The sequence below is a fragment of the Archocentrus centrarchus genome, chromosome 7, assembly GCF_007364275.1.
Source record: "Archocentrus centrarchus isolate MPI-CPG fArcCen1 chromosome 7, fArcCen1, whole genome shotgun sequence".
Taxonomy (NCBI): domain Eukaryota; kingdom Metazoa; phylum Chordata; class Actinopteri; order Cichliformes; family Cichlidae; genus Archocentrus; species Archocentrus centrarchus.
In genome coordinates this window covers 9,548,895-9,561,666 of record NC_044352.1, presented here as the reverse complement: position 1 = coordinate 9,561,666, position 12,772 = coordinate 9,548,895, and positions in this window count along the sequence as shown.

Sequence of the window (12,772 nt, the reverse complement as noted above, 5' to 3'; positions counted from 1 at the left end):
CTTGAGATTTTTCATAGGGTTATAAACACTGGCCTTTAGCCATAGTTTCAGTCACAGTGGACAAAACGTACAACATACCTGAAACAGAGCTGACTCAAATTGTAAAATAAGTGAATGTGTGTTCAGTCCGTGCAGGGCCAGCTTAATGAACGGAGATGCAAAGTAGCCAACATCTTTTTCGCCAGCAATACAGATACTCAGCAATGTGTCACCCTTTACTTTATCAGACTCTTGAGTCTGAACAGGGAACCAGGGATTTTGAACAAACCAAAAATCAAACACCAGCACAGGGATGAAAATAAAACACTGTAGTCCATTGTATCATGTTGTGGCCCTGAGCTGGCGATATTGTTTTGTATGATTATTATTATTTTTTTTAGCATGCTGCATTTGTGAATCAAAAGATTTGTTCTAAGAAGAGATTAGTTAAGCTGCTAGCGATCATTTACCTTTGGGACTCGACAGCTGTACCTTTCATTAGAATGTATAAATGTTGTCTCTAAGGACGCATTAGTAGATACAGCATACAACAGAAGTGAGTACACCACTGTGCAATATCACTTGCATTTCTTCTGAGTTGCGCGGTACGATATTTGCTGTTGTGCAAAATTGAAAACTACAAGTTTGGATCGCAGGTAGGGTCGTTCCATTAAACCAAACAAACAGAAGAGCCCTCACGGTTAAAAACTCACCTTTCACCCGTCTGACAGTTGCATCCAAATAGTTTTTGGGGTTCAGTGCTACGCTCATGTATGTGACAAAGGAATTAGCTGTGTTGTGATTTATGCTGCATTTCCGCTAAAATGATAACAGAAAGTAACAGACAGCACGTGGTCTGTTCTCTTATATCACTGCTTTGCGTGCTGCTCACTCATGAAGTGAAAGCTGGGCCAAGTCTAGAAAGAAGGAGGTGAACTGAAGTGTAACGATCAAGGCTGTGAGCACAAGGGATTCCAGGCAGATGTTTACCAGATTGGATATTAAATGACGTTTAACCTACCAGTTCTCTAGTTAAGGCTGTTTAAGCCGTTGATCACAGATGTGTTCACTTTTGTTGCACCGAAATTCTACTTTCCGATGCTAAAGCTGGTCCTGTCAGTTTCAAATGAGTTGACATTTAGGTGATATTAAACAGTGGTATACTCATTTCCTTTTATACTGTATATATATTTTAAATCAGGTTTCAGTGTGCTGAGTTTTCTTTATCTTTTTGTTTCTGCTTTAGCAAGGGATTAAATCTCAGCACCAGTGCAGCTGTCGCACCAGGTTTTCCTGTTTTTTCTATTCTTACGCCGAGCTCAAAAACATGTATTTTTTTATTTACATTTGTTATTTTCCTTTTTAAATAAAGAAAAAAAAAGCACACTTACTGTGGATTTGTTCAGTTTCACATCTCATCTCGTTCTGTCCTGAAATGTCTCATATTTTATTTACATTAGATAATTAGATGAGTTATGTGAAGACAAATGGTTGACATGTCTGTGTGTCTGAAAGACAATTTGAATAATTTACAGGGGACAGCTCTTAAGAGAAGCATCAAGTTCATCAACTGATCAGCTGCACAATTGCAGTCCATCACTGAGGTCATTTCAGTGTTAAAATCACCTGAATGGCCAAATGTGAACATCTGACCATTTTGTAGTGTGACGTGTCAGGTGGCTGTGGCTCAGGAAGTAGAAAGAGACACTGACCTGAAGGTCAGTGTCTCACTTCCTGGCGCCATCCTTAGGCAAGGTACTGAACTTTTGAGTGTGTGTGTGTGTTTGGAGATATTAAAACGTTTAATCAGGAGAAGTAATGAAACAATTTGGCACAAACTGCAACAATCATGCTTTGTCATGATTTTATTAATTTGCTGCAGCTACTGTTTTATATTGCAGGCAAATTTAAAGCCAGAGATGAATTAAAATATACTTTTTACTCATTTCTGTCATTGTCTCAGTTTCATCCAAGTTTTTGGATGGTAGGGTCAGAGTTGGGTGCACTCTGCCTCTCACCCTGTGAAAACTAGCTTAGGCTCCAGTTTGACGGTTAAAGGCATAAACTACTTTTCTAGCCTCTTTTCATTTTTGTTAATGGCTTTATTTTTGTCTTTATTAAGATGCAGAACATTATCTATTTTGTACAATAGTTATAGTATATTTAATGCAAAATCTTTATCCCCACACTATGAAAACTTTTCAAATGACAGGTTCTCAAAATACATAGTGGGTTGAACTTTGGCACTTTTTAATTCACCTTACTTTTTTCCTGCATTTTGGAGCTGTCATAACCTCACCGGTAGTGGAAATACTTGCATTAAATATTCAGGGGTGAAAAACACAAACCTTTTTTTTTTTTTTCTTTTTCTTTTTCTTTTTTTTCAAGGACCAGCTTTGGCCATCAGTATCAGTTTCAAAATCAAAATGCAATAGCTATAAACATATATAAAAATATTTTATAACTTGTTTTGAACAGCTACCCATCCTGCAGTCATGAAGTTTTCTATCAGATAACAGATAACACAGTCAGGGCACCAACACTTGTGTCTGTTACTCTCTGTCACAGACATTAAATTTATTTATATATATATATACACACACACACACACACACACTTAAATTTGGTTATAGGTAAAGCAAGATTTTGGCTTTAGACTGTGACTGTGTAGTTATAGTAGTAGCATTTAAAAGAGCTTAAATGTGTTTTCAGTCCTGAAAATTTCATGTGGAAATATCCTGTACTTAAGAAATTATAAGTTAAGTTATATCACACATAACTTGTGTACTTTAAAGGGAAGATTTTGCATGTTTTTTTTTTTTAATATGCCAAAGTGATTGCACAAAAATGAGCCGTTTATGAGGGGGGCCCCTGCAGCACTGACGAGCCTCTGCTTGTTTTCAAAACACCACCAGGTGGCTCTGTGGGACTGTAACGCTCACCTTTTTCTCAGTGTGGAGCGTGGGCTTGTTGTGTCGCCGCACTCTTTCCTGTTTTCTGTATTATTTGCTCATCGGTTGTCTTTGTATTTACAGTAGAGTAGAGCCAGGAGTAAACCTATTAGCAGGATACGCGCTGCCCTCAGATTTCACGGTGATTGTGAGGATCCATGCTGTGATATTTCTCTCATTCTATTCAATCTTTTTCTGTTTTGCATTTTTTTAAAAATGAAAATATACTCTGTCTTCAAAAATTGGATTTTAAATTCCAATATTTAATCTTAGCGACCCTCCAAGATATACACCTTTACTTCATTTTAGCGTTAAAAAACTTTCCCAATGATGGCCAGCAAACTCTAATGGAAGATTAGAAATGTCTATAGATGCGTGTATTTATTGAGTAAACTTCACCACAGGGGTGTAGAGCAGATGATTTGGCAATAGCCTTGGCTAGAACTTCCTGTTTGGGAAATTAAGAAACAGGCAATGTGCCGTACGTGGTGTACAAGAATGCATTTTAAACAGAGTGAGTAATAGCACTCCCAACCACGACTCTGCTGACGTCAAGCGAAGAAGAACACGCAGCACTAGGAAAACTACAATCAAGGTGTGACCGGAAGTGAAACTACAATCTGTCTAATCTGATGCGGCTGTCGTGACTCATGCTGCTTGCGGTGAAAACGGATTGTTGTTTTAATATTATAAATAAGTCGAATCTCACAATATGTTAAATAAAAATGTTTCATTTCTGTGCATGCCATCTACCGGGCCCACACATTTGGATGTCTGTAACTTGAGTGAAAAAAAGAGAGGCTTGAACAAATGTCAAAAGTGCAATGTGTTATCTCTGTGTGCTTCCTATCTCAGCCTAAATTTTCACAATGCTGACTCCACATTCACAGTGGACCAAAAAAAGATATCAGCCCTGCCCCGGCTAAGTCTTTCAGCATGTGTCCTCAGTTTAGTTATTAACCTGGAACTTCCCAATAGCTGGCCAGCTGTGAGGGTGGGTGGGGCGATGGCTGACTGGAAGTCTCTCTTGTAGCCTGCAGATCATTTTCACAGGGAGTCGAGCAGGGATCAGGAAATTCCTGAATAAGAGGAGAGTCAGAGCTTCCCAAGAGTGACTCTGCAGAACTCTGAGTCACCACATTCAGCAGTGCTGTACAATGGGAGTGCAATACCACAACGTGTGAGCACACTGTCGTCAGGTGTATCATGTCTATTCATGCCCTTATGTTTCAAAACTCCAAAAACCCAAGACAAAACCCTCAGTGTTAACCTGTGATCAATAGTGACCCAGTTAAAATTTCCACAGTGTTTAAGATGCAAACGGTCGCGATTGGTTTTCAGGTTTTCAAAAACAAGTTCATAAATAATCACACTGTTAAAGCAGAGTGTCAAATTCAGTTTCCTTGAAGTGGCCACATCAGGAAATGAAAATCCTATCAAGGACCATGCATATAGACTTTAATGATGTGCCTTAGTTTTGAATGAAAATTTATGTTTCATATAGCATTCTCACGTACACTTTGGACCACATAAAGTCCTCAAACAGTCTGCCAAAAAGGCTTTTAACCTTTAAAACATTTAGTCATGCAAAGCCATGTATGTGGCCTACAAGAAGGCTACTACACAGCCAGTCCAAAGCCAACCCACAGAAACCTGTTTCACAAAACTGACTGACAGTTACTGGTCCTATGGGTCACTTCAAAATGCACCCTGATGTCAAAGCAAAGTAGTTGGTCTGTCATTTTTTTCCTGCTCACATGGCCACAAGCCTCATAGAGCCTGTTTTACAGGACTCAACATGACAAAAGTGCAAAAGTTGTGTAGAATGTCTCATTTAAAATGAAAACAGAAACGAAAGGGATCTTTTTTAATCACTTTGTTCATTTGTAACATACAGTTTAGTCACTTGCCATGGGACCAGCTGGGCGTAAAAATGAAACTGCTTACTTTGAGGTTTAGCTGGATGAATAATTTTTTACTGTGACTATAACGTTTTTCAGTTTAGCCTCTGTGACTCAATTTCTTTGCTGCTGTGTGGATTTGGACATCAAAATTCTTCATCTTTCAGCGTAACAATGCAAACTATGCTCTTTGACAGGAGAAACTGTCTCATGGCTAATGGATCCACTGGCCTCTTTTCAGTCTACTGCTTTTTGTTTGGATTCTGTGTTAGGTGCTGTCAGGTGCTGTGAAGGTGTGGCTGTTTGTTTAGTTTGGTGTGCACACCACAGCTACGACTGGATGGGCTTAAACTAATTTTTTTCGAGCCTGTGGTTTGGGAGCCCCAGACTTCCAGTAGTAGCATTAGAAAATATGCTTATTTTCTTCCTTGTGAGAGATAGGTGAGACTGCTATCAGTAAACAGAAAGCTAGAGGAGTTGGTTAAGGTAGAGAAGACTGGAAACAGTTTATCTCTGTCCAAAGGTAATAAATTCATCCCTCCAGCACCGCTAAAGCTAACTGATAAACATATCTTGTCTAAGTGTAAAAACTACATTGTACCAAGAGTTAGACTGAAAATATTGACAGATGTCTGAAGAGTTTGATTTTTGTTAATTAGTAAACTTTAGAGATTTTCATTAGTAGTAGATTGAGCCAGGTACGTTGGCCCTGTCTTCCTAGCTTTGTGCTACAGCACCATTTCCAAAACAAACACAACAAAAAAAAAAAGGAAAAGCTGGAAATGTTGAAGAAACATAAATTAAAAAACAAAATGCAATAATCTGTACATCATTAAAGCGCAATAATTAGGTTGAAAATATTTGCTCATTTTGATTTTGATGCCAGCTTTATTTTGTTGCTCAGCTGCATTCTAGACCCTGGCCTCTTTCTCCCTGGCCACCTTCTCCTGTGCTTCCAGGGTGTGTGTGGATACCAAGGTGTTCCCAGGTCTCTCCACTGCATCCTGCGTCTGCCCCAGGGCCTCCTGAACATGCCCAGAACACAACATCGAGAAACATTACAGCCTTCTCTGGGCCTGGGCTCATGCATTCACAGTCAAAAGTGGAGCAAGGCAGGGACCCTGTCCACATATTCTTTGCCTATGATTTTATAAGTCACAGATAAAAACCTCATGGTCACATGGCTCGTGTCTCACAATCCTGCAATAACTTCAGTCTAACCATCACCCTAAAATAGACTTACATCGTGTGGCAAGATGTCAGCATTGCTCCATCCATTAACATCGGGGACCACAAGCTTGAGTCTGTGCAAAAGTTTTGTTATTTTTGTTAGACTAAGACAGAGTGTGTGTGATAACAAAGCCCTCACGAGAAATGCCTACGCTTACCAAGCTGTGGTTCTCAGCAGTTTGTTTGGCATGCATGGACACTGTGTGCCAAACAAGAAAAAAAAACATCTAAACTTCCTCTACTAAAGATGCCTAAGGAATATTTCTAACCTGAAGTTGTGAGACAAAGTGCCAAATGTTGAAATATGCCATGTTATCTCAGCGCTCAAACTTGCGCCATAAAAGTAAAAGTAGTAGTAGAAGAGTCAAGAAATGTCACTTACTCAAAACATATGGCACATTTGAATAAAAACAAATAAATAAAGGAAGCCATGAATTGCTGGGTACCTGAAATCTTACATCTTCCCATTCTTCATTAATACATTTATTTCAAAACTACAGCAGCTGATCTCTTTCGCTCATATTATTATAATAAGAGATGATGCAATGCCACGGTAAACGTGTGTCTGCCCCAGCTATTTTGAAACCTGTTGTTGGCATCAAATTCAAAGTGGGCATAAAAAAAAAAGAGAGACAACTTTTAAATCAAAAAACAAACATTTTCCATTTCAGTGTTTCATGTGTTGGCGTTTTGTTACTTTAGCTGAAAACAGGCTTTAAAGTTACTCGCCTCTTGTTTTTATTTCAATTTTACACAGAGTGGCAACTTTTTTTTGGAAATGGTGTAATGAGCTGTTGGTGTTAGCTTCATATTCAACATATCCTGTTTAAACACACACACACACACACACACACACACACACACACACACACACACACACACACACACACACACACACACACACACACACACACACACACACACACACACACACACACACACAGATTTATGACCCCTCACTGTAAGCTCTGTGTAGTTGGGGCTCTTTATCACAAACTGGTACTACTTCCACCCCAGAGATACTTCCCCTCTGGTTCCCCCAGTTGCTATTTAAATAAAAACCACATGAGAAGATCAAACAGGTATGTGAGAAGTACAAGGATGTAAAGTTTTAAAGCAGCAAAGAGGGGATAAAAAACAAACAAAAAAAGACTGGATATAGCAGAGCTTTGTATTTTTCCTAATCAGCTGATGACTCCTCCAATTTAACTTGTGAACCGCTGAAGTCACCTTGATCCTGAGAGTGGAAATCCTTGGATACCACTGTATATAAATGAGCTAAAAGCAGCTCCACCTCAAGCAGCTGCAACAACGAGTAGCAGCTTAGGCATCAATACGTCAAAAATATGTTTTGATGCATTTGTCACAGGGGTGAATTTTCTGCAAAACAAGCAGCGTGTTTGTTTTTTAAGTTAAATGGAAACACACTGTTGTTGATCTCATTAGGCTGCTGCCTCTCTGGCAGAGGCTGATGTCTTTGGTTACGTCTGTTGAGACATTCACCGTGAGCAGTTCCTCTTCCTGTTCCTGTCCCCCCCAGTTGCTGCTGCTGAGGACCAACCGACACTCTCACTGATGTGACATATAGTTATCAACTATCATAAGAACACGCATGTAGGTCATAGCGTAAATAAGAGGTTCAAGCCGGTGCTTCCCCGCTCATAAGCTCCACATCCTTCCTCTTGCTGAACGCAGCAAGGAGCGATGATTTCGATGTCAACATATGGTCCACATGTAAACAAAGCTGCCTGACCTGCCTCACCACAGATGTCATCACTGTGTTCCTTTGGTTTCTTGTTGATGTTGTCCTCGTAGCAACAGTGGAAAAAAAAAAAAAAAGACACTGAAATGTTGCATGTGATGTTATGCGCCACTGAGTCTGTGTTAAAAGCATTCCCCAAAAGTTGTTGTTACAAAGGAGGTGAAAGGTAAGGTACAGCGAACGTGAGGATGGCCACATAGGGTGGGTGAAGTGTTTTCACGGCTGCCAGCCACGTCAACACACCCTGTTTCCTCTTGAGTAATCATGTCAAAGCCTACATATCACTACTACTATGATATTTAAAGCTGTTGTCTGTGATTTCATTATTTTACAGCTGAGAGTTTACTGTGCAGCTTGATCAGACACTGAACTGTGGTGTTTTCATTTTTAAAATATCCCCCCTCAGGCTCAGAGGGACTCAGCCTCTCCATGGCTTCAAAAAGCCAGTTTAAACCAGTAACGGGGAAGTTGCTGGTTCAAACTGGCCTTTTGTAATCCAGATGATGCCATATCTTTGCGCTCTACCTTCTGAGGTTTGCAACAGCACAGCAGAGGCCAAGTTTTCACTTCCATAATATTGAAGATTTTCGAGGTGTGGTTGTCAAAATAAAACAGGATGTTCACTTTGTGTGCCTGGCGATTCATATATCTGGTAATCTAGGAAAGTTTTGGAGGGCAGCTTTGAGGAACAGTGCCATAGGCTGAACTTTCAATATTGGTACAAGCTTCATCACCTTGAAAGCTCAGCAGGATGTTGTGTTTCCTATTCTTTTATGTTTTTTTTTTTAACTCCTGCTTTAGTAGACTACATGCAGACATACTGAAGGTCTATTTCTCTGTGTGGAGGCGTCTCTAATGTTTCAAAGACCCCAAATGCATATTTCTACTTTATATTGACTGGTTAACAGCTCCTAAAGTTCTACCTTTTATTCAGTAACTAATGTTCACTAATTAACTAACTAAAGAAAATAAATGAACAGCAAAGTTACTTTATCCAGTTTACCATTATGTGCTATTCACTCTGCTACACTCATTGGACATCTGTCATTTTGTTTTAAATGAAACTGATTCATACGATAGACACAGTCTAATATTTTATAAGTGCACATAATATTTATGATAATATTTATGAACTGGTTCTTTGTAAAAATGTACATGCAGTTTTATTTTTAATCTTAGTTGGATGTACTTGCATTGTGGTCTTTCTACTTCAACAGCGAGCTATGCATGTAAATTATCTACCACTGCTTTATCAATAAATCTTCAAGAAGAATCAGAAATCTGTTGTATTTTAAGATTTTGTAAGAGCATCTGAAGATGAAAATAAGCTTTCTGGCGTAGATATACATTTGCTTTCTAAGTATTTTTAAATATATTCAGGGGGCTCATCCCCAATCTTTTCAGTGCTGAAAGTGAAAGTCTTATCAGGTTTCATTTGTATAAAGATGAGCAAGTTAGTTCCTTAATCATGACAGTGCTCTTCATCTTCACACATTGAGAGTTTATTTTAAAGTCTTCTTAAACATGAATTTTGCTTTAATAATTAAGCCAGCGTTCATTTTGCAAGGATGGCCTGCTGTTAGGCAAGATCTGGGCAGGGAGGCTTGCTGCGTAGTGACCGCAAGTCACTTCTGCACGTCAGTTTTGAATTTTCACAGTCATCCGCAGCAAAAATAGCAGAAGTGAACTAAGATGTTGAAATCTTGGTTCACTTCAAGACAGATCATGTTCTGGTCCGTTTACCGTAGCTCAGGCGGTTTGGCTTCCCGTTTCAACTCATGGTCCGGAAATCCGGTGTGCCTTTCACTTGGGAGGAGGAACTGTAAGAAAAAGAAAAGGCAAAATCAGTGTCAAAAATCACCTTTACTCGTCTTTTTTAATAGTTGCTAGAAGGATGACAAGGGTGTGGCTACTTTTGGTTCAGTTTTGATATTTAAGGACCTTTTTTTTGCCTTTAGTATTAACCCGAAAACACTTAGAAGGTGTATGTTTTCAGTGCAAAATCTGGATCTATAATCTAGATTAATGTTTTAAAAATATATTTTCTGCACATGCCCACTCTGAATATATGAAAAGGGTTTAACTTCACATTGTTCGCAGTATCAGCAGATCTTAGGTGTTCTTTCTCACTCTTTCCTCTTCATCGCTGAGTTAGTTTGTTATGCACATAGGGAGATAATACATGAGAATATAAAGGGCAGTACATGGGTTAATGTGGCTTGCAGTCTAACCTCTTAAAGTGGCCAGCAAGACCAGAAGAGCTCTATATAAATGTCCTGTATATTTCCAATATATTTCCAATTTCATAGGCTTTTGAGCCTTGGTGGATGACCTCAGAAAGTTTTCACTTGTGCCAAAAGTGTCATATGGAATTATCCTTTAGTAATAACTTCAGTTCCTCAATTTTGTGGAAATTTTTCAATATATCAGTACTTTTTTAAGGAAATGTACACTAATATAGATTAAGGGATGAATGTTTTTTGGATCATGTCACACTAGATTACCTAAAGCGCTGATATTTCAGCATGAACGATTTCTCAGTATTTAAGAGTCCCACATTACTCAAACATTGCTCAGTGAATCAACTTCAAGTTGAAGAAAGTTCTCCAAACTGGGCGTTACCGGATTCTTCTTTGTAGTTATAGTCATGAAATGGCTGTGAAATGAAGAAGCATTAGGAAACGAGTGTACAATTTTCCCAGATTCAAAGAGTACAAACCTGATAACATGGAAGAAAGTTGGAATTTTTTTTGTTTTTCTTTTGTTTTTTTATATCAAACCAGAGTCAAAGTTGACCTGGTCTGCTATTGGTTATTAGATAATAAACTTTAAAAAGATTAAGAGTAGGCATGCAAAATTTTATACAACTGCACTGAGGACACACTGAGAATCACATCAAGGGCCAGAAAGAGCTTTCATTTATTTCATCAGAAATGTGTCTTGTGTAGCATTTTCACATACAGCTTGGTCCACAGAAAGCCCACAACGTTCAGCACAGAAAAGTAAAAAGATCTTTGATCGTGACGTTTAACCTTCTGCCATGACTCTGACTGCAACCTACCCTGTCTGTGACTCACTGTTTACCGCCGTGTGGATTCAAACAGTAAACTAATACCAGAAACGATGTCTCTGAAAACAGAGTGTCTCACAGCCCACTCTTTGCACTCGCAGATAAAAGCTACTCAGTCTCGCTCCTTCTGCGTGAACTTTCCTTTTTGTTGCATTTTGTATTAACTTGTTAGCTTTCAGGCACAGTGGAGATATGCCTGTTTGTTTAGTTTGACATGTACAGATCACAGCCACAACTGGGTGGACTAAATTTCACTAAAGGCCAAAGTTGTCCCATGGGCCTTGATATTGCAACATGTTATTTGGGGTTATCAGGTTCAGTGTATTCAGTTTTATAGAGCTTAAGGTAACGTGAAGCAATTTAAAACAAACAAACACAAAATACATGCAAACAGAAAGTAAAAAATGACCCAGTATGGGACATTGAGATACTCCAGTGCTTATAACAGGAAAAAAAAAAGGTCTGCATATGCAGAGATGAAATAGAAACAGGCTATCAGTAAATGTGTCCCTGTGTAGTGTCTGTGCAGCCCAAACTTGATGTATTACGTATTTTTGTACTGTAAACCTTCAAAAACTAAAAACATTATTATAGAGCCACGCATGTACCATTCTGCTACCATAAATCTGTAGCTGGAAATATTCCTTATCAACTGAACACACTTTTGAACTATTTTTGTTAAAAACAGTGTCCAGCTGTTTTAGGGAATTATTCAGCCTTTCACATAAAAAACAAACAAACATGAAACTACATGTTTGTAAGGCGTCGTTAACTAGAACCCAACAAGCTTCAGCCGGATTTCTACATATAGTCAGAAACAGATCAAGCATATCATTGTTATGTGTTGCTTTGTGTTTTGTAATCGAATGACAGAGCTGATCGTGATGGTTACTAGTATGAAGCAACAGCTACAGCAACAAGAATACTAGGGTTAAAGATAACCATCTATCCACCCCACCCCATTACCCAACTTGGATGGCTCAGCTTATCCCGACTGATGTAAGACAAACTACAGCATACATGCTGGAAAAGTCACCAGTTTGTGAGATATTTAATAGAAAATAAGAATTTATTAATCTGATGAATATTGTTGATTTGGTCAGTTTTGATGATAGAATGCCTGAAAAAAGTGTAAAATATTAACTTCAGTACTTCAAATACTTCAATACTTTTTCAGAGGTCATTCTTATTTTGTTTGAAAAATCACTCAAAAACCAAATATATCATATTACTGTCAAGTGTAACAGAGAAAAGCACCAAATCTCAATTTCTGAGCAGCTACATGCAACAAATATTTTACATTAGCCAAAATGTTCATGCAATTATCAAAATATGTTGCAAGATTACCGTACAATTACTGTGTATGGTAAAATGGATAGGTGCTTATAGCAGCTTTCTACTCAGCTGAGCACCCAAACACTTTCTACTACAAGTCTCATTCACCCATTCACCCAGACATGCACATTCTTACAGCCTAAGCACTTTCTACTTGACATGCTCACACTCTGATGGATTCATCGGAGGCAGCTTGGGGCTCAGCGTATTGCTCAAGGAGGTGTCATAGGTAAGCAGACTGGAGAAGTCAGGGATCCCGCTTAGTATACGATCCATGCTACCACCTGAGCTGCAGACTCCCTCTTATATATCTGAACACGTGATGCGTCTTAAAATCCCTTTGTTGTAAAGAAGCATAATCAGTAGTTTTTTCCTCCATCATAATGCAGAGAATTGACTTTAACAGCCTTCTGTATAACGTAAAACATGTAGCGTGTTTTTGCTGCAGTCAGTTGAGATGTCAAAAACAAATCAGAAAAAAGATAAATAAAAGGAACATTAAATGATGAGAGTTATAAGGGTTCTTCAAATTTATTTTAAGAAA